We start from the raw sequence: 23,240 nt of genomic DNA on the forward strand, positions 1-23,240 counted from the left end.
AGATTTTGTTTTTCGCTTGTATAAATAAAATTCTTTCTGAAAAATTAATCATTACTATTAAAAGATACAGTTAAAGACTATATGCCTAGAAATGATATTAGTTTCAACTATATAAATTTTGATGAAAAGCCACCTTTAGTTAGAAATTGTTTTATATTAGTCCAATGAAAGGTATCAATAATAAAATGAAGATTCTCTATAGAAAGACTCTTTCCAAAAAACTCTATCATTGTCGTCCAGAGCTGTCTTAAAGAAACAATGACTTCCTCCCCACCTAGGAAACTACAATATTCGGAGAATGAACCAAAGATACACTTTAACTTAAAGAGTAAGAGGTCTCATCACGAGCCGACTTATCATGATCATAGATGTATAGCTTGCTGACTTTGCCAATACTGCATACCACAACAGGGCAATGACTCAAGATTGTTAAAATCAAAAGACAAGGGGTCTCATCACGAGCCAGCTTGTTCAGCAAAGTTATAAATCAGTGAATGACTGTGTCATGAATTGACTACCAAACCAAGACATTACTCTTTAAGGATAAAAAGAAAATGAAAGCAAAAAGTGTGGAAATGGATTTTTCTTTAAAAGGTTGTAAATTTCTCTAAGTAGGATGCAGGATCATTGCTGGATAATAGGTAACCCTGTCGAAGCTATAAACGCTTGCTGGTAGCAGAGGATCTACCTACGACAAATGAGCATATTTCAAACTGATTTACAGAGAATACTTTGTTTTTATCTTTATAAACTAAGTAATGACTGATGTAGATACAAAGACTGGCTTGAGGAACTAAATAATCAAAGTTGGGAAAAAGAAGAAACAAAATATCATTGATAGGCAAAAGCATAATGTACTTAGTCTTTCTATAGTAACGTTGAATTTTCTGGAAAATTTTCTGTTTCGGAAGTTTTGAAAATTCAAAAGAACAGCAGAGATAACTGGTTCTTCCAAGTGGCCCACGGGGCTTTGGATTGACGGTGAATGGGTGCGCTGTTAAGGCACTCCTTGCGATAGGTCACCGGTTCAAATCCCCATGGGTACTTAGGTTAGTCTTAAACAAAGAAAAAAAAAAACTGGTTCTTCCAAGTGAATCATCAATTGTTGTGGTCAACAACAATCCCCCTTCTTATTTATTATAATTCCTAGTACTAAATAAGTGGGGACCCTTAGAAAAATTTTAAAAAATCAAAGTTGTGTTTAAATTTTCCTTTTTCGAATAAAATTACCATCATAAGATTAGGAAACCCCCTTGAAAATCCAAAAATCTAATTTTTATGGTAAGGTAAGACACAAATCTTTCCTTAGGAATATCGCATCGCAAGAAGATAACGGAATACCTCCTTATGAGCTGAATTTTAAACATTGCGAGATTGCGATATGCGATAATAAAATATCGCATCGCATACAACACAATTTACATTGAAACACTTTAGTTTTCTGATATGCGATGACGCCGATCGCAAATCGCATTTCACAGAAAACAAGTTAACAAAGTTTATCATATATAATGTTTCTGCGATCTGCGATATTGCAATATTGCGATTTCGCGATACAACGGCAATACGATAATGCGATGTCACGAGCGACCAATTTTGCGATGTTATGATTCTGTAATGTTATCATTTCGCAATGTTGCGATCTGTGATATTGCGAAGCAAATCGCAAAATCGCTCCATCGCAGATCTTTCGGGCTCATTATTCAAGAAAAGTAGTTTCCATAAGTTGACACCTGGTTATGCGCTTTAATGCTAATAAATGAGGTAGTTACCAATTATTAATGGAATATGGGTTCGTGCTTATCGAAAAATCATCTCACGTAAGGTGGTATACTTGATGTGTCTGCAGCATTTAAAACTTTCCCATCACCCTTCCTTGTCATTATTTTCACTTCACCTGTGAATTGCAGGAACGGAGAACAGAGGACGATACAAAGCAATACACAGGATAAAATGGGAAAGAAAAGAAAAGTTCTGAGCTCTAAAGAAAAAGAAATGGCGCCCTTATATAAAGACATGTTCTGTAATAGAGACGTGAGAATTGCTACGTGGGAAGGCATGTATAATCTGCTCGAAGAGGAGAATCCAAGAGTAATGAAAGTTGCTGCTACTATGGGCTCAAATAGTTCATCTGAGGCATCTATCATAGAGCTAGCTTGCTCATTCCTACACCGGATAGCAACAAGACCCAAAATTCTCTCATACACGGACATGGTCAAGTGGATACTGGAAAACGTTGATATCAGAAACATACAGTTTAAAACTTAGGGTCAAGAGCTTACGAAATTATTATTTTTACAAATTTTGAACTTTATATCTGCTGGAAGAAAAAAGCGCAAAAGGCAAAAAACGCATGAAGGAAATCTGGATCAAGAAACGGAGGCAGTTTCCGATGCGTGATTAGCGCCTAGCACTAATCGCGCATCACTGAGAATTTTTTTTCAAAAAGGCCAGCTGCTAATTGCTTAGTCACCTGCAAGCTCCGAAAGTTGCATGAAAGCAACAATAGGGAAAGATTGGAAGCAGAAGGCAAAAGAAAAGGCAGAAGCAATCCAAGGGTTAAACAAGTTGAACTGGGATTATTACTAGGCATACTTGGTAAAGCCACATAGCCAGTGGATGACTCTTAAGTGTATCATCAATTCGGCCGAAAAAATGGTGCCAGCTCTTGTCGATTTTGTTTTCTCAGCTCAGCTAAAATCGAAAGTTGGCCATCCGACTCTTCTAAAACAGATGTTGCATGCGTGCGATTTCAAGGACCAAATACAGAAGTAGTTTTAATTTTAGATTCAATTTAGCTTTAATTTTGTTTTATTTTCCGGAAATGAGGACGGTCATTTAAACCGCATCCTACATTTTTGTAATAATTTATTTTTAGATTTAGTTAGTAGTATTTAAACCCTTCTCATGCATTTAGAGAAGGGTCCTGAAATTTATCAAAAACTTATCCCCAGAACATGCACTTCTATACCCTCTGAGGAGGTTTTGATGAATGAATGGAACATGATTTATTGATATTTGCATTTGATATCTGCTACTGATGTTGCACTTTTGTACTCTTAGTAGATATTTGATCAAGAAGAGATAAATCGTTATCACTTGAAGCTCATGAGTAGGACTAGTTATAAATGGTATTTCTATCTCTTAACTATTTATGCCCTTGTGTTAGAGTGATTTTCCTATTCAGTTATTTATATATTTATGTATGAATGCCTGAGTTATCATTTGGCACTTTTGTACGGTGATAACTATTTATTTACACTTAGTGTATGAATAGCTTACTATGCGATATGTTTTTCACAACTGTTTCGTCTAACTTTTTATACGAAGTAGTTCATCTTTATTGAATTCTTTTCTCATAACAGTTGATTGACCTTTATTACCAGTTGTTATTTGAAATCATTTTAGATCGCCTAAAAGCAAGATTACACCCCTGGTTAGTGTAGATTTAGATATTTCTGCTTATTAGAATATAATTTCCTTATTATTAGATTAGAATTAGAGCAGAAGTATTCCATTTAGAAACTGTTAGATCAGAAATATCAATCTTTCTCACACACACACTTAAATTGGGAAACTGGTCCCATATCCCCAGTCGGACCCGCTATACCAAACGGAAAAGGAGCTGCCAACCAAGGTCCAGACCGAGCGGGTATCCCCCTTGTTGTAGACCCAATTTTCGGGGCTTCAACACTCTCTAACCTAAAATTTTATTTTTGCCTTCATTTTTTAGGGCATCTATTCTAACATTTTCTTTAATATGGACATATTTATCAAAATATTTCCTAACATTTTTATTCGATATTGTTTTTGTCCATATCCTAGCTTAACATTTTTTTGAAAAATATTTTCATTTTTTGGACTAATTTATTTTAACTTACCAAAACCAAAAAATTCTACAACAGTGCCCATACAAGTTATAGACTCATTCGAGTAGTTGGCACAGAGCAGAGAGGGTGAGTAGTCATAGGAGCAAGACTTAGCTCAAGAGATTGAACAAATGATAGAACAGATGGACACAGACATAGTGCAACTAGAGGTAGATCAGGATACAGACCTCATGCTTCATAACCAAGAGGTCACCCCACCAGCTTCACCAGATTCGGAAGTAGAGCAAGTCCCAAGCGATCAAGGAGACAGAGATCCTTGAAGACAATCCAAGGGCAGAGATGCACATCATATCTTTCAACGAACTGCAACACAAAGTTGTGCAGTCGCGTGGAGTGCCTACTTTGGATGTCCACACATATTCTTTCCAGTTTGAATAATGTGTGATCATATCTAATGTGAAAAATCATCCAACAACATTGGTCGATGCTACCAGAGTATATGTCGAAGCCACCAGCTCGAGTGTTCGATTCTTGATAGCAGAAAATGAGCGAATGGCTAAGGAATTACATGCAGCCAAGCAGGGAGGTGAACAGGCTACATCATCTTCCAGAGAAAATTTGAAGAGAGAGATACTGGATGAAGTATCGTCCCTCGAAATATTCATGCATATTTTCTATTCCAGATTCGACACCATGCATAAGGTAGTTGTCCATCTCAACGGTTGGAAATAACGATGTGCTAGGAGAGAGCACATCTTGTCAAATCTACACACTATTGTTGACCACATGCAGACATGGAAAATGAGGTACAAAGGAGCTCCATTTCATTTTCCAAAGATGATGAAGCCAAAGGTGGCATATTTGAAGGCACGTATCTGAAATCAGATCCAGAACTATGAGGAGCTCCTGCAACTCATCACTAGTTTGCAATATTCACATGCACAGGTGTTTAGAATCATGGATGTCATTGTGCGTGCGTGCGTAATCCCATCTATTGGCACACTCAATGAGACGAAGTCAAATAACCAAGTCCGAATGGAGTTGAACATGTACTTTGATGAGTTGATGCATGTATCCACCAGCACAGACTTGGATATCATCACAAACACTATGCATCAGTATGTTGTTGGTCCAGCTACACTCAAAAATTTGATGCACATGTTAACAGATGAGGTTGAAAGAGGTTCTAGATCAGTGTACCTACATGCAACAGAGGCAAGAGTTCACTTTCAGCAGGATGTCACCATTGAGCATACAGACAACATCATGGACTACCAAGCTTGGAAACGGTTCGCAACGGTCGATCATCACGAGGATGCCGAAGAGTTAGTCTTCCCACAATTGTTCGAGTCTTAGTAGTGTCTTACATGGCTTACTCAAGCCTATTTTGTCTCACATGGGTACATGTGTAGATTGTTGTGTAACATCTTGTAAAAGTGAAAGTCTAAGTGTCAATGGTTGAATGTAATAGTCATGTAGTAGTTAAAGAGTCACGAGGGTAGGTGAAGAGTCATAAAGGGGAATGCCAAGGGCCACCCCACCCTTTGCTATTTATAGAACCTCATAACTCGTTGTACAGGCTTTTGGTGGCCAAGCTTCCTATAGGTGTATCTTAAAGAAAGCTTCGAGTGTATTGTAATGAGCCTTGGCTTCTCCACAGTGCATAGCTAGTACATCTCTTTGGAGGACCAGGCAGAAGTGACTATAATGTTCCGCTATTGGTACTAGTGGTTGGTCATGGTTGTATTGTATGATTGGATCTTTCACTCTTAACATAATAGAGCCAAAACGTTTCATGCATATGTAGTTGTTATATTTCAACTGTCTTGGTTTCTCTAATGATATGTGTAGTGTTTTTCTTACACTTGTGTGTATGGACTTTTTCTATATATGTATGTATGAATCTTATGGAGATGTGTTGTTGGTTTAACCATCATTCTCAATTTTTGGTTCACCTGTTTTCTAGCTTGTGATGTATCTTTGCTTGTGTGTTCCCTTCCATGTTGCGTGTTTCCACAAGTTTCCAAGGGGTGTATTCATTCCACCATTCGTGTGTTAGAACCCTTCATGCACCTTCCTTGGCTTGCTGTGCTGGTCACACCCTTTCTACCAACAAGGACATCTTGCTTTCCTCTATGCGCAACTGCGTTCAAGACGATACCATACGAGCCACTGCTCGGACTCCTACACCAAACGATCTGAGGTCTAGTTGGTACTTCTTACCAGGGAGATCCCCTGACACATTGGCAGGTCCAGCACCATCAACACCATCTAATCTAAGAGAGTTTTCCTTGACCCCTTCAACAATGTATATTTATTCTTAATTTGTCCTTGCTTCTTCATGTCCATATTGTGATTGATCATAGCTATATTGCACCATTCCTTTCCTCATCTCTTTTGTTCCTCATTGTCTTTTGTTACTTGTGATGTGTTGTCAGCCACACACAACTACTAGATACATCATGGCATAAATGAATAAACTCAATCATGACCTTGAACTTGCTTTTATGGAGCTTCCATGGTGAACAAGCTATAATGATACAACCCATGTTACTACATCAATGTTAATCAACATCAAACCATGAGCATTACCACATATAAATTCATGAACATATACCAATCAACACAAATTATTGGGTCATCAATGGAAATAAAATCCTATCATTTGTTAGTTCCACATTTCATAATCAAATCACAATGTAAACACATTAGTCATGCATGTAATCAATCAATTACAGACTGGATTTTAACACCTAAATACTAGTTTAGTTAATTTTCAAAAAATCATTATGAAATCCCTTGCGGGAACTCTGTTATTTCTTACCCATGATAGAGCCCATCCAGTCTAAGTGTTGAACCTAGATGCGTTGATACCACTTTGTAAAAACACCCCCTCCTAATCCCCACCAAAGCATGGGTTAAAAGGAGGTGGTTACTATGTTGACTCGAGATCTAAGGTAATGTTATGGAAATGGGGTCTACAAATTTCGATCTTTTCTGAATTCCTTAAGACTTTGAGTGGGTAATATCATTGTGTTAATCTCGTTGAGATTATTCCGACAATATAAATTTTGTCCCGATTTGACCTCTAGATAAAAATTATAGCCATTTAAAAATTTAGTTCCATGTCATCCATTCATATGCCACATGGCATCCATATGGACCTCATGTGGCTATATAGCCATCCTCCCTCTACCACTTGGAATTTTGGCATTAATTACTAACCCATCCATTCTCCCATGTTGGAAACACAACAATTGTATGTAGGCATGGATCCCACAAAGCCACATCACCTCAGAAGGAACGTCTCAGAAGTAATACCTTCTAGAAAACTATATAGTGCTAAGTTCTTTAACTCTGTAGTCCAAGGTTCATAGGGCCACATCACCTTGGAAAAAACCGACCTTGGAAGAATCCCTTACCTTGGACAAAACTAGTGTGGAAGAAACTCTGCTACACCAAGTCCCTAACTGCCGAGGTCCAAGATTTCCATGTCACCCCGGAAAAAAACCACATTGGAAGAATCTCTCCCTAGCAGAAACTCTGTTGCACTAAGTTCTTAAAACTTTTAGGTTCTAAGGCCTTACCACTTCATTTAGGAATTAATTTCCCTAGAAGAACTTCTTCTCAGCAAATAATAAAACCTCGAAGAAAGTGACCTTTGGCGAAAACCATTTTGGCAATAATCCCATCTTGGAGAAAACTATTAAAGATCGTGCTCTAAAATGCCAAGAATGAGGTTGCTATCAAGTAATGGGAACATATCCAAGTCTGTCACTAGTTTTTCATTCTGAGATAGAATCTCAAAAGAAACTATCTTAGAGGTTTCTTTCAAGATTCCCTTTCCGAATACATTGAGATAGAGTTCGGGAAAGTAGTAATTGACAGGAACCCTTTTTGTATCGAGACAAAAATATCAAAGGTTATTCTTAGTGAGACATTAGGCAACAATTAAGTCATTGTGAAAGAAAATAAAAACTGTAAGATTTATAATATAGGGTTTTTGTCTTCTTTCACATTGTGAGCCATTTGTGAAAGAGCTTGACTATGGCTTAGTTGTCGTGGTTCTGTAATCGTTTGGAATTTTGTCAGAACTTAACCATCACTAATGAGGGTTTCTGAGGCACACACTAGTGCTATCCCTCTTGAGATTACAACAGGGCTACCCTTCCTAGGTTCTCAATGGCTAGAAATGTAAGATGTAGTCTAGGGACTTTTCCATTCAACCTCTTAGAGGTCTATAGTCCCTTTGATTTTTGACAATTTACAGGAAAGAAGTTGATGTCATTCTAGAGATATACAAGTCTCTTCTAAGGGACCAATAAGTGTAGCAAAACTTATAAAGGCCACCAGAAATCCTATAGTACCCAAGAAGACTATGAGGAGATCAACATTCCATAGATGACGAGAAATATCCTTCCCTGCTCAAGTTGCAGGCATAAACCATACATTCCAACTCAATATTAATTGTGTTACATGCCTTTAGTCATCACATTCAATCTGATTAAAACCTTAGGCATAAACCACATCGTTGCACATCAATGATCATACCCACATATAATGTTATTACTCAGTGCATACATCACTCACTTCGATGGTTATATGTGTGTATTTCCTACATAAATGGAATTGGTGAAACACCAAAACAAAAAGGCATCCATTCATCATAATTTTACCATTCCAGTCACAAAGAACCATGACCCATTCATACAATCACTACAACACTGATTCCATAGCTCATCATGAACCCAAATAAAAATACATACGTTTACAAACACTTATCTTGAATCAAAATTGAAGTTGGGAAACTAAGTTAGGGACAACAACTCTCCACCCAACCATATATATTTGTATCCAAGCCTTACCTACAACTATGACCCCTGAGCCAGATTGCATAGACTAATATGGTTTTCTCAAGGGACTATGTACCAATTGTTGATTGAAGCAGGGACTCCAAAGGTTCTCCCACCCCCACCTACCAACTAGATAGAAGTCAACGATTCAACACGGAATTGATAGGTAAACTACCTCCACACTTCAGTTATTTAAAATCTAATAAACACCATGGAATCCAGAGGCTTCACCTCCAAGCTGAAAACTATAACATGATGGTTCCACCCACAAAAGGAAATCGAGAACCAAATGCTAAAACCAAGAAAACAACCAAAGGAGACTCTAGAACTTCTTAACCAGGATTCCAAGGGCTAAGCCTCTACCCTAGGTTTTCAAGGGACTCTAGAGAAGACCATATCCACCCTCCAGCCCCCTAGAATGTCTTGATATTTACCCTCACTTGGGGGAAATCTCCTCCCAAACTTTTGTTTCTCAACCAAAAATATGTATGGATTTCTTCTTAGTGTTGAAGAATCCCAAATCTCCACGTTGTTTCCAAATGTTTTCAAGGATCTATCTTGACCTGGGGAGTGTGTAGATTGTCTCTGATAACCAATCCTCATCCTCTGTTATGATTCCTATTACTTTTTTTTCTATGTGTTCTCCTTGTCCTTTTTCCTTGGGGTCATGTTCTCATCCTTGGTGGTTCTTCCATATAATCTCTCTCTATCTTTTACCAGCTACGCATGTAGCTCCTACCCCATTATTTTTTATCCTTACTCTATCTTACCCAATATCCCAAGGAAGCATGGTATTAATTCCATTCCATTCCCATAAATTAGAGGAACACCAAGCCATTAAAAGCACAACAACCAACCTTCAATGACTAGCCAAAATAGTCTACTTTTCCTTGCAACAAGTAAATTGAACATCCCAAGAAATTAACCATCCTCGGTCCTTGGAATCTATGTCTCTTACTCAACCAATTTTAATTTGAATATAAAATACATGAAATATGTTTACATGGAATGTATAAGTAAAATATAACCAAGGCTATCACATATGTTCTCTCCAAAACCCCTTATAAAGCACTACTAGAGAGAACATGAGGAACAAGTGTTGAAAAGAAGACATTAAGGTACCCATTTTATAATGCATTTAAGTAACATAGAAGAGAAAAGAGGGAAAACAACATTGGAATAAACCCCCCCCCCCCTCAAAATACAATACTGAAAAAGGATATAACTACTAGATAGTTGAGTCCTTCAACCAAATGAAATCTCGTAGAAAGTGAAACTTATGCTTAGTGAAAGTTTTCGTGAAGATGTCAAAAATATATTAAGAAGTGGGATGATGTTGCAAATTGATGACCCCATCATGTACCAATCACCCAATGTACCTCCTCTCTGCCCAAAAATTTTCCATTTGTCTTCAATCTTTCTCCAACACCTATAGAGCCTCTGCAATCATCATAAACAAATTCGTAACAAATCATCAATCCTTTGATCATCATGACAATTTATCTAATCTTTTGGCATCAATGGTAACACAATTGACTCCATGGTTGACTCCTTAGGTAGACATCCTAGGTTGACATCAATGCTAGCACCATGAGGGCAACACCTTTTGTGCCTATGATCCATCAACTAGTGGGGCCTTCCAACCAACCATGGAGTCCAATCAATGAAAATTGAATCACAGAGCCCCTAGAAAAATATATCAAAAATATCCCAAGATTATTTTCCTTCTTAGTTCAACAAGGAAAAAAAAAAAATTAATGTGAATTAACTGCACCACTTTGATACGTGAGAAACAATTCATATATTCAATGATCCAGATTCTGTAGCTACCAGAATCAACCAAGATATTTTAATTTTGTGATGTTAGTAGAATAGCATGTGAAAGAGTAAAAAAACCCGCATGTGCATACTTTGAACAAGAGGAAACATAAAGGAAAAAATCAAATCAAAAAACACACACAAATTGATAATGGATTTCATCTAGTGTGGACTACGTCTTTGGGCCCAGTGTCAAGATTGGGGATACCACTTCATTAAATATTGCAAGATGATGATGAGTACATTATGAATTATTTTCCAATACAAGGTATAACTCCCTTAAGTAGAGTGGCATGTCTCTCCATGAGACACTCTTCTATAAGAAATCTCACTCAGAAAATCTATCCTTCAACATGAAAAAATATCAAACTCACACATGAAGTGGCATACAAGGATTGTCCAACAAAATGGAAAATAAGGATCTCAACATCAAATCATCATCTCAACAAAATCAAAAGAAGGCATGGCATCAATGTATCTTATACCTCCACTTCTAGGGATGGGCTGAAAATGCACACCTCTACTAAAGAAACAGACTGCACGATTGAATTCCTGGTAAAAAATCATGAAATTTGATTTTAAACTTGACCTCTTTCTAACTCGATCAATTTTTGGCTCATCAGGAATCTTAAATATTCCTCTAAAGATTTTATTTTGGAAATGGAAATTTTTTTTCCTACTCAGATGAAGAAACGGAATGCACCATTAGAATCTTGGCACAAAACTGGTTCATTTGGGTATAAACTTGACATTCTTCTGACACCGTCAAAATTTGGCTCTAAGGAAATCATAAAGATCTTCAAAGTTTCTTTATAGAGAATATTGTTTAAAAGATTCCCTATCTTATGCTCTAATAATATTCCTAGAATATTCTTGAGTTGCATGTCTTAATTGGCCTACATGTACCCTCATCTCTCATGTATTCTCCATGGTTCCCTTTGAACCATTTGAATGGTGTTTTATAACAGTGTGAGGGTGAATAAGACAAAGTGTGTGGTTGGAAAATGGTTGATATAGTCATATTAAGTTACTTACTATTAGGGAGGTTTTGGGTTCAAAACCCATAAACTCCCAATTTTTCTTTTAAAGTCCAAAATTGTTTTTAATATAGTTTTCAAACCATATAATATATGGTATACGTATGAAAACCCATGGACCCCCAATTTTGGTTTAAAGCCCAATTTTGGTTTTAATATAGTTTTCAAATTATATAATATATGGTATATGTATGACCATATTGCAACGACTCCCCAAACCATGAGCATAAGACAAAAATATAGGTTGCACCATGCCAAGGCCATTTGGGTCTAATTTGAGGTGCCATGTGGCAGGCTCTCATTGGTCCACATCATATGTCGCTTCTGTCACCTACATGTCATGTGTCGACTTGTGATATTTCCACATCACATGTTGTGGTCCACCTATTCTACTGATTGGGATTCCATATGGCAACCTATGGGAGTGCCACATGGCACCCTCTAGTTGAATTTTGACTTTGACCTATTTTTTTGGTACAAACATCAAATTGTAATAACTTTCTTAGATGGACTCAGATTTCAATTTTGTTTACGTTGTTGAAATTAGGACGATGCACTCTTCGAACTGGTCCTAGTTTTGATGAAATATGATATTTTTTTTATTTTTAAGCCTTTCTAGAACCACCTAGATCATTCAATCTCCAAACAAGAGATGCATTCCCTACACCTATATCCATTATGAATTCATTTCCTACGTATATCTAAACAACACTGGGATCTAAAATAACTCACAGTAGTTCAAGTACAATCATTGTTTATTCCAAAACGTGAGAAAAGTCATAAAAGTGAATATATATTGAGATTTTATAAAAGTACAATACTGTTTTTTCCAAAAATAATGACCGTACATTAATATTATTATAGTAAAAAGGTGATAAAGGACAAAGTACTAATATTATTATGGTTAACTCTAGGTTTCCATCTACCATTTAGAAAGTGACAACTTATTTTCTTTAACTCAAACAATGCCAAGTCATTCCTAGGGGATGATGTCATCTTCTAAATTCTTATAAAGTGGATTTTGATAGTACATTATTTGTTTTGAGGCCCATTTTAGACCTCAAAATTCCCCTAATGATTTGATTGTGAAAATTGAATAAGATAAGGAGGATCGATCCTATTCATTGATTGTGAACATAATAACTCATTACCTTACCATTGATGTTTTCACTATCTAGGGGTCTGAGAAAGATCATAATACTCAAATTTTATAACATCGAATTGATCCATACTTATAGATAAAGTGTTAGAAAAACTAATGGTTTTAGATAATTTTTCATAAAAACAAATGAGGGATTTCATTTTTCACATCCATGGCAATGTAAGAATCTAGAAAATATATACTTTTACAAGTATTCATAACACTTTCCCATCTAAAAGGTTGACAAGGGAAATAATGAAATAACTTCAAGGCGATCATCTCATCCTTCTCATTCCTGAAGTGTAGTGTAGATCATTTATATTTGGCTTCTCATAAATATCGTATTATGGAGACAATACTCTAGTTGGATTAGATATAAAAATTGATAAACATTAACCATATCAAGATAAAAATAATAACAACTACTCAAAAGCAAAGAACGAAAAGTTTCACTACAAGAACTATATACATAAAAAAAATATTCGCTCAAATTTTGATTAGTTAAAAATGAATTATTTAATAGCTTTGATTTGGGAAGTATATTAAAATCATCAACCATATCAAAATCAACATTACCTTCTTCCAAGCATGAAGTAAAATGTTTAATACCATGTGTATCTAAACCAACTTATTTTCTTTATTAAATAATTTTTCCCTCATTCTCTTTGAAGACATTTGAACTCAAATGTATAAAGCAAGTTTGTGTTAACAAACAATAAAAAAAATCATGACGTCATATCATAAAAAAATTCAAAACAAGAATATTGAAGAATCCTTTCGATAATATAATCATTGCGTTGATCCAAAAGTGCAACGTCAAGTTATCTGAAATACAATACAATGTTGATCATAAGAGATGGATCGTTCCTAAAAACATTATGAAGAAAGAGTCATCTTTCTCCATCCAAATTATAGATTGAATTAGTACATGCATGTGTTTTTCTATTAAAATCTCCTTTGTTTGAACAAACGTCTATCAAATTATGGGAGATGACTCCATGAATTGTTTCGAGAATAAATAGATTTGGATAACAGCGATCTCAAATTATTTATTGATTTTTCCTTGCAAGGTGAGAGTGAATAACCTACACAATTCACTATCATTAGATATTGTAAAAGATTTACATTTATGATTAAATTGACAAACATGATTAAAAGTAGATATTGCACTCTCACTATCGAATTTTAATTTTGATAAAGAATCGACTGTCCTTTTGGTAATTCTTCCAACAAGATGGTATGAAATAAAAACATGTTCAAAAACATAAATATGGAGAGGACTCGTGACTAGTTACAGAAATTCAAAATTAATGGCTCCATGAGGCCAACTTATCATTTTCCCTTTTTTTAATGCTAATCGTTGATAGGTGGAAAGATTCCTCCTACAACATTACCTGATCAAGGCCCCAATTAGGCCTATACTCATTTGGTGTGGTCATGTCCATTGCTTTATGGTCCTGACATTGAATAGATTACTCCTAGAGTGAAGACATTCGTTAAAGATTTCTTAAATTTTAAATTTGGTTCTAGTATATTAAATAGAAATTACAATAACCAACACAATGTCTAATTTACTATCATAATTACAAGCAAATAATCTTTAAATATTAGATGTCGAAGAAAAAGATAAATCACTTTAAACAAGAAATAGTTCATTGTTAAATTAATTTATTAAACATGAATGTATAATATAACCTGTAGAAAATTATGTTAACATTTCATCATTTAATCATAATTAGCGAAAAGAAGAATGATTGAGCAATCTAAGTAATGAAAATAATTTCTATTACTAAATATTGATATCATAAGACATTCATAAGCATGTAACAAAGGAATCCAAATACAAAACCAAGAATACCTTCCAATGGTAGACATCCTTCACATTCATATTTATATTTTGATAAAAATATACAAAACTTGATTACAAATATTCTAACTAAAGAAAGAAAAAAAACATGTGTTTGAAGGCTTTTTCCATTCACTGGTTCATCCTTCTCCTTTGTGATGAAACTTGAGGGTTGTGAAACAAGATAGTAGCATTGCTAAAGAAATGTGATTCTTGCTCCTATGATCATAGGATTACTTATTGCACCTTCCCTTATGAATTGGTTAGCCACAAAAATGTGATGTTCCTTCAAAAAGGTCTACCATATAAATGAAAATCTCATACAATCTTTGACATCATTATCATGCAACCTTGTATAATCTAATATGTTGTTGCACCAATGTTTTTCAATCTCAAGATAGCATGGGCTCTTTTCTTCAATGTCCAACCCTCTTTTCTCAAGTGAATCTCATTCTCTTTTGTAACCATTTTGTGTCATTATTTTCTATAAACAACCACAACTAATATCCACAATTTCTCATAGTCCTTCCGGTTGATTGTTGGGTAGATGCGGGAGGTATTCCCCTACTACACAAGTTAAAAGAAAGAAAAAATAAATTTTAAATTAAAGAAAGAAAAATATTTTAAATTTATTTTTAAGAGAGATGTGCCTCTTTAGGCACCCTAAAATGACAACAAAAGATACTTGAACTCATCCTTTTCACTTACACTCATCGCTGGCATTTTTTTCTCTCTCCCACATGTGGGAAATAATCTGAGGAAGACATTAAATTTTCTAAGGAGTTGAATTTATGAGACAGTGAATGTTTTAACTAGTTGAATTTTCTGAGTGTAATTACTTAATGATGTTCTGGAGCGTGTTAAAGTAATATCATATATCATTGGAAGTAATTATGAATTGTGGAAAATTGTGTTTATATAATTAGCACTAGAAAATCAACATGGTATCAGAGCATAAATTATGATGAGCAGTAATTCCTATTAAATATGGTTAATTACTGAAATATAAAGAATGTACTACATATCTACTTTTTATTTGTACCTAAATTTATGCAAATAATCACATAGATTATGGAGGAATAATTTAACAAAGTAAAACACTATGTGGGTGGATTATAAACTAATTCCATTAGAGTAAAATACAAATATTAATATGAGGATAGATTAAACCTCATAGCACCAATGAGTAAATGGTTAGAGAACATAAGTGGGGTGAATAGTGACATAGATCCACTAGTGTTCGTAAGAAATTAACCTAGGATATTTAAGGGGAATCTTACAGGATTCTCCTAGGATCAAGCATAAACCTAGTAGAGTGATTTGTGTTCGTGAGGGAGAAATTGTACAGACATATAAAAATGTGACAAGTAACCAAAAAAATTCTAGTTCAAAGGGAGTAGAGAGTTAGGTAGAATGCAAGGATGTAGCCTACTAGATATCCAAAGGGTCTCTCATGATTATGAGGATCAAGAGGCTTCTAAGGGTGTGGGTTCATGTCCTTCTATACTATATAACATCCTTTAGATCATCACGAAGAGCCAAAAGGGCTTATTAAGCCAATGGACCCACTTAGGGTCATTGTTCTAGAATCCAAGAAGAGGTTGACATGGATTCGAGGTACAATGAAGGATACAGAGGGGCATGTAGCTCACTGTGGAACCTTCAAGGAAATAAAACATCTTATTAAGTACTCAATATTTGCAGAACTAATGACTCACATCATTGCTTATGAGCCATCCAACTTTAAGGAGGTAGTAGGATAGAAAGTTTGGAAGGATGCCATGATGGAGGAATATGAATCCATAATGAAGAAGGATATGTGGGAAATTGTGTCGAGACATAAGGAAAACTTAGTGGAGACTCCCAAGTGGATCTACAATATTAAGCATGATATAGATGGAAGCATATATAAGTATAAAGCAAGATTCATGGCAATAGGGTTCTCCTAGAAGAGGGAGAGGACTATGAAGAGACATCTGCTCTAGGTTCCAAATACACTTCTCTTAGAATTAATATTTCTATTTCTTCTATTATGGGTTGGAAATTACATCAGATGGATGTGAAAATTGCTTTCCTCAATGGAGTGATTGAGGAAGAAGTGCACATAGAACAACCTTAGGGCTTTGAGGTACATGAGAAGGAGTCTCATGTTTGCAGAATGAAGAAGGATTTGTACAAACTCAAGCATGTACCTTAGGCTTGGTATTATTAGATTGACGGATACATGGTGAGTCCTGGTTTCACTAAGAGTGTTGTCGATCACAATGTTTACTACAAGGTTGATAAAGAAGTGTGGCAGAATCCAAGTGAGATCTTCCTTGCTCAAGGCAACTATATTTTTACGATCCTTTAGAGATTTTGGGATGATGGATTACAAGTCCATTTGCCACTCCCATGGTGACCAATATGAAGAAGGTAAGAGGCTCTAACTCGGATTTGGTGGATCCCTCTATGTATCGAAATTTGATTGGATCCTTGATGTGTATGTTTAATACCAGACCTAATATTTTCTTTGTAGTGAACACTCTAAGCCAGATCATGGTGGATCATAGGCATGTACATTAGATTGTGGCAAAGAATGTGTCGAAATATCTACATGGTACAATCAATTATGGATTGAGATATGTCTCAAATGGTGAAGTATAGTTGCAGGGATACATAGATTTTGATTGGGAAAGAAGTGTCGAGACAGGAAGAGAACATGAGGATGTTGCTTCAGTTTGGATTCTTCTATGATATCTTAGATGATTAGGAAGTAGACATCTATTGCACTCAAGGTTGAGTATATTATAGCTAGTCTAGCAAGTTGTGAAGCAGTGTGACCTTAGCAGTTGCTCGTGTTGGAGAAGACTGTGATGACAAGTAGAAGCACATTGAGATCAAGTACCATTGCATATGAGACATGGTATAAAATGGAACAATGAGGCTCCAATACATTTATATGGATGAGCAAGTGATTGACATTATCTCAAAGGCTCTGATGAAATTTGTATACTTCAAGGATAAGCTTAGAGTGGTTGAGAATGCCTCCCTCATTAAGAGGGAGTGTTTATGTTGTAGCACCAGGGAAGAAATTATCCCTACATGAAGGGTATTGATCATTTTACATGTAATGTGGCTAAAGAGGATCATCCATAGAGCATAAGGGCCTACAGTGCACCCCCAGATGGAAGGTTCTGACCATATTACCAAGGGTTACTTGGCTAGTGAGTAGAGTGAGTTCCTAAAAGTTACGTGCAACTATTTTTACCATTTAAGTGATATGTGATGATATGTGGGAATGGTAAATGGGCCTAGGGTTTCACCATTGTTCAAGGAAAATTGACCTGGTTCCAAGTGACTACTTGGTTAGATGGTGACCTGGGACTAGTTTTGTTTTTACCTCGATCAGGGGGTACTTGACCATATCACCAAAGGGTATTTGGCTAGTGGATGAGTAGATCCTTTGCATGATGTTGATTTAGGATGCTTTCCATGTGGTTCTAGAATGGAACATGAAGTGGATGGATACATTAACATAGCAGGCTCATTCAATCTTTTCTTGCAATGGAGAAATTTTTTAGCTGAGTGGACATCTTGAGGAAGTCAAGGTGAATATATCCCTAGCGAAGAGGGAGTGTTGATTTATGGGTAGTTGCAAGAGATATTCCCTAGCTACACAAGTTAAAAGAAAGAAAAAATAAATTTTAAATTAAAATAAGATAAATTTAATTTCATTCTAAATTTAATTTGCAAAGAGACGTGCCTCTTTGGGCACCGTAAAATCACTATAAAAAGACACTTGAACATCTCATTTTCACATACACTCATCACTCACATTTCTCTCTCTCTCTCTTTCTCTCTCTCTCTCCCTATCTCTCATGTGAAAAGTAATCTAAGGAAGAGTTTGGGGTTTCTAAGGAGTCAAAATTTTGAAATCGTCAATGTTTTGACCAGTTGCATTTTTTGAGTGTAATTACTTAATGATGTTCTAGAGCGTGTTAATGTAATATCATATATCATTGGAAGTAATTATCAGTTATAAAAAATTGTGCTTGTATAACTAGCACTAGAAAATCAACACTTCCAATATCAAGAAACTACCTTTCAAATAGTGAACTAGTGCCATCTCTACAATTTGGATGTATTCAGGTCTCATTTATTTTATTTTGGTTTGTGCAATAGAAGCTAGATCCCTTGATTAGAGTTATCATGCCTTTTTTTTCTTATTATGATCTCTAGTGATGTTATCATGGTGAGCTCCATAATGATTTATTTTTCTTTATTTCATTCATTTGTTTTCTTTTTTCAATAATCTTGTTGCATTTTACCTTATTTCCTTATGGTTCATTTTTCATGGGATATTCCAACTATAATAGTTTTTGCACTTTAAGATTATATTGTATCATCTCAATGATCTCATGGAACTCCCTTTGTGATCCCATGAAGTGAATCTTCCATTTGATCAAATCAAATCCTTTATTTACAGATCATGGCCTTAACATTGCAGTCTCATTTTAATTTCATATCATTAACACTATGTCAACTAGTGATAGAATTTTCTATGATAGTGTGGCATGTTATCCTTGTAAAATCATATAAGTAATTCTCTATCTTTATGATGTGTTGGCTAAAACATGTGATTTACAACTATAATTTTTTTTTAGCACGTTGCAATCCTATTTTGTTAATTTTGTAGGCCTTCAACTAGGATATGGTGGGATCCTTTGTCATCTAGTGGAAATCATGTATTCAAAACTTAAACTTTTGTTTCATTCTCACCAAGCTTTGAAAACTCCACTTAGTTTCACACTCCATTTATTTCATCTCCATTTCTCTTCTAAATAAATAAAAAATGTAAAATGTCTTGCCAAACTAAAAGAAAATTATTTCTATAGTATATGGAGGACTTCAACCAAGACTTCCCTTTCATTACTTTATTGACTACACCATCAAATTAAAAAGGATAACATTATTAAAGTTAGATATCATTTTTGGGATTCAACTGCGTTAAGTAAGTCATTCAAACGTATGACCATTTCCATGAGAGGTAGTCGTAACTGACTAATTTCTCATGATTTTTGAATAGTTCACTTAGCACTCATTGCATCGGGTGATGCTCACAGGGGTGACGAAGTGGGATTGAAACTAGTGAAATGTGGAGAACGAATCACATAGCATCAATCATCACTTCCGGGGCTTGCACCCAGTAACCAGGACTTCCCAGGAGGTCACCCATCCCAGAACTCCTCTGGCTCAAGCGCGCTTAACTGTGGAGTTTTTCCCACAATCAAGCCCACTTAGCTTGCTACCCCATTTGCAAAACCTTAGCAAGTATTGTGCCTCATGAACCATTCAAGTAGAGATCCCTTGACTCTTTTTGAATTTAAGTATGGGGGATTTAAAGTTACTTGATGAAGTTGCAAGATATGAAGAAGATATAATAATAATAAAATAATGTTTCTTTATATAAACCAACAACTTTATCATGCTTATAAAAATATCAACAAGTCTTAACAAGTTATTGCAACATAAAATGCAACAAGAAAAAATTTCATCATTATAGTCATTGCTTTAGGAAAAGTAATGAATATTGTGCAGTTGTGTAAGTAATGTAATATATAAATTTGAAGTCATCAAATAACTACTTAAATGTTTTATCATTAATACAATCATGGGATATCTTAGTAGTTGATACTATTCCAACATTCTTTCTTTGTCACTACTTACCTTAATGAGCAACATGAACCAAAGCATATGTTTGTTGGAGGCAGTTTGGGGGACTGTGCACAGAAAAGGAGAAGCAGAACATAGTGCACCAAGGTGTCACACAAAAGAAGCAAGTGCGTACGACTGAAAAATGTATGGTGAACTACACAAATAGTTGGGGCGTGATAGCAAAGGGATAACATGGCAAGAAAATACCAGTTTATATCCATGAAATGTCTAAAATATCTGCTGATAAAGAATGGAAAAAAATAGAAATCCATGGGTAATTATTTTCACTAGAAAAATTCTTAAGTGATTTTAATTATGTAATGATGTATAAAACAAGGGGAGTTGATTCAGTTAATGGTTCTAGGGGCTTTGTTCTTTTTTTCTCTGTTTAGTTTGATTCTAGACTTTGGTTGTGGATAATAGAACTCCTACCTAGGTATTCTAGGTTTGTTAAGGTTTGGAGCCTTACATTGTATTGGTGAATCCAATTAGGCTGGTGAGTCATAAAATCCATATTGAATTGGGAAATTTTGATGTATTTCATAGTGATGAATTAATAAAAGAACTCATTGGGTGATTTCTCCAATTTTTGTGTTGATACATGGCTTAATATCATTGGTTGTTTAGTTACTGCCATTCTGATTATTAGATTGTTGATTTGAATTTTGTACTTAAATGAGAATGTTACATGGATGAACTGTGAAATCTATTAAGGGATTCAAAGCCCACTTTATTTTTTTTTTCTGTTAATGCTTTTATTGGTAAATTGAACTCTGGCATAAATAATGCACAATGTGTGGTCTGCGAATGGAGATTTTTTTGTCTGAGTATCAAGGGCCCGAATATTGTGAGAAAATGGTGTCCATTAGAATTCCATACCCTTCTTAGTTGCAGAAATTGGGTTCTCGTAGCTCCCCCAAAGTTTCCTCTTCTGAGACTTCACCTATTCCATATATGTTGTCGAAAGGGTATGTAACACGCCCCCTCCCACATTTACCCAATTCCACCAGTCCACTAGGGTAAGCATGACACGAATAGTTACTATTACATGACCCGAATTTCAAGCTTCAATTATAGATGTGGGATAGACAATTGGAACTTACTGACCACAAAATAACATCCTAAAGTGCCTACAAGACACTCAGGGGCCCATGGACCATGCCCAGTGACCAAACCCTGAGCTAAATTTCTTTTATAGTGACTCAACACCCCAACCACATGAAACATCTTCACAACTATGGTTTTGACCCTCCAACTTCATGCACAAGCCTACCTGAGTGTGGTTGTGACCTAAACTACTTAGTTCAGTGCTTGCGGTCCTGAGATCTGAGCCACAATTCTAGGCCAACCTCCAGACCACTTTCCATAATGATAAAAGACTTGAATACATTTCTAATGATACAAAATTTTATCAAAGAATTTACCTAACCAGGCCTACCCATGATAGTTATTTTGTCAAACACATGATGAACATGCAATCTACAGGTCATGAATGCATATTTTGAACATAGGAGTCTAAAAATTATTTGGGAATATTCAATAAGGTATGATTCCTTCTCATAATAGCTGCAATAACACTTGTTATCCCATGCATTCATTAACCATCAAATACTAAACAACACATAGCTAGAGTACACTACAAATACATGCTTGTAACAAACATATAACCATGATAGAACAACCATCAAAGCCACATAATAACAAGTACAAGTACTCATAGAATATAATAGTAAAATAGCTCTTATTAAATTATGCAAAAGCCAACCAAGTTAGGGACTTCCACGTGCCACCGGACCATAGATTGGTTTGAACCAAATGTTTCTTTCAATTAATCACACATGCCATTTTCCAAGCATGAATGTGGAAACTCAAGACAAAAACAACCAGGGCTCCCAAATATTAAACCACCTCCACCCTCATGCTCCTGTGATCCTGCCAAAACCAGTCAAGAGATCACATAAGAAAACCAAGACATAAATAACTAAGGCTTCTGAGAGATTAAACCACGTCCACACTTAGGCTACCGTGATCCCACCAAAACTGGTCAAGAGATCACTAAGCCCAAAATAATCTTGGATGCCTAAAACTTTCTTCACCATTACCTTGAGGAATTTTCTTGTCTCCACCCACATGTCGAGGGCTTCCTAGAGATTAAACCACCTCCAACCCCAACCGTTGGGAATTTTCCTGAGATAACCTCACTATATTCCAAGACCTTTTGGCAATCCAAAGCTCCACCAAACAAAAGAACCCCATCACATCATGACTATCCAGAAATGATAAGGCAAGGCTGAAACCACTATCACACCTGGAAAAATCCATGCCAATGACAACAAAAGAAACAAATACACAAATTCATGTACAATGCATTAAAAAAATAGCTAGGAAATCACACATGCAACCTATTACATGCAAGTCTTCTTGTTGAAGTTACTTGATCCAACCTTCCTTTTTGATCCTTTACTTTCCTTGTCCTTCCTTTTCCTTCATTTTCTTAGTTTTTTCAATTCTAGAGTGCTCCAAGAATTCTCTAAGTATGAAAAAGTATAAGAAGATAAAGAGAGCTCCAAAAGTGAACTGAAAAAGGGTTGTGAACTGATCCTCATAAGCCTTTTTTTCATGGAGGCCTCTATTTTCTTCATTTTCCTCTATTTTCCCTTTAATTTCCCCTCATGCAAATTTGTGACCTTTCATCTCTCTTTTCTCCTATTTTCCTTTATTTTCATAAATAAATGCCAATTAATGCCTTTTTGCCTTTGCCAATTTCCTTAGTCATAACAAATTGAAAGTGACACCCACTAGGATGTTTTTCCAAACATTCAGGTTCAAATATGTGTCCCATGACCTTGGTATTATTTTTTATTTATTAACTTTATTACATGAAATTTTAACTCGGGGTTGTTACAAACCCCTCCCCCTTAGGGGAAAACCATCCTCAGTGTTCTATGACACCTATGACCAACAAAACCACTGAAAACCAAAACATAATCCTTATGGAACTTTATAACTTAGCTAGAT

The sequence above is a fragment of the Pinus tabuliformis genome, chromosome 7, assembly GCF_031772625.1.
Source record: "Pinus tabuliformis cultivar Carrire ecotype Pingquan chromosome 7, CPIR1, whole genome shotgun sequence".
In the NCBI taxonomy this organism is placed as follows: domain Eukaryota; kingdom Viridiplantae; phylum Streptophyta; class Pinopsida; order Pinales; family Pinaceae; genus Pinus; species Pinus tabuliformis.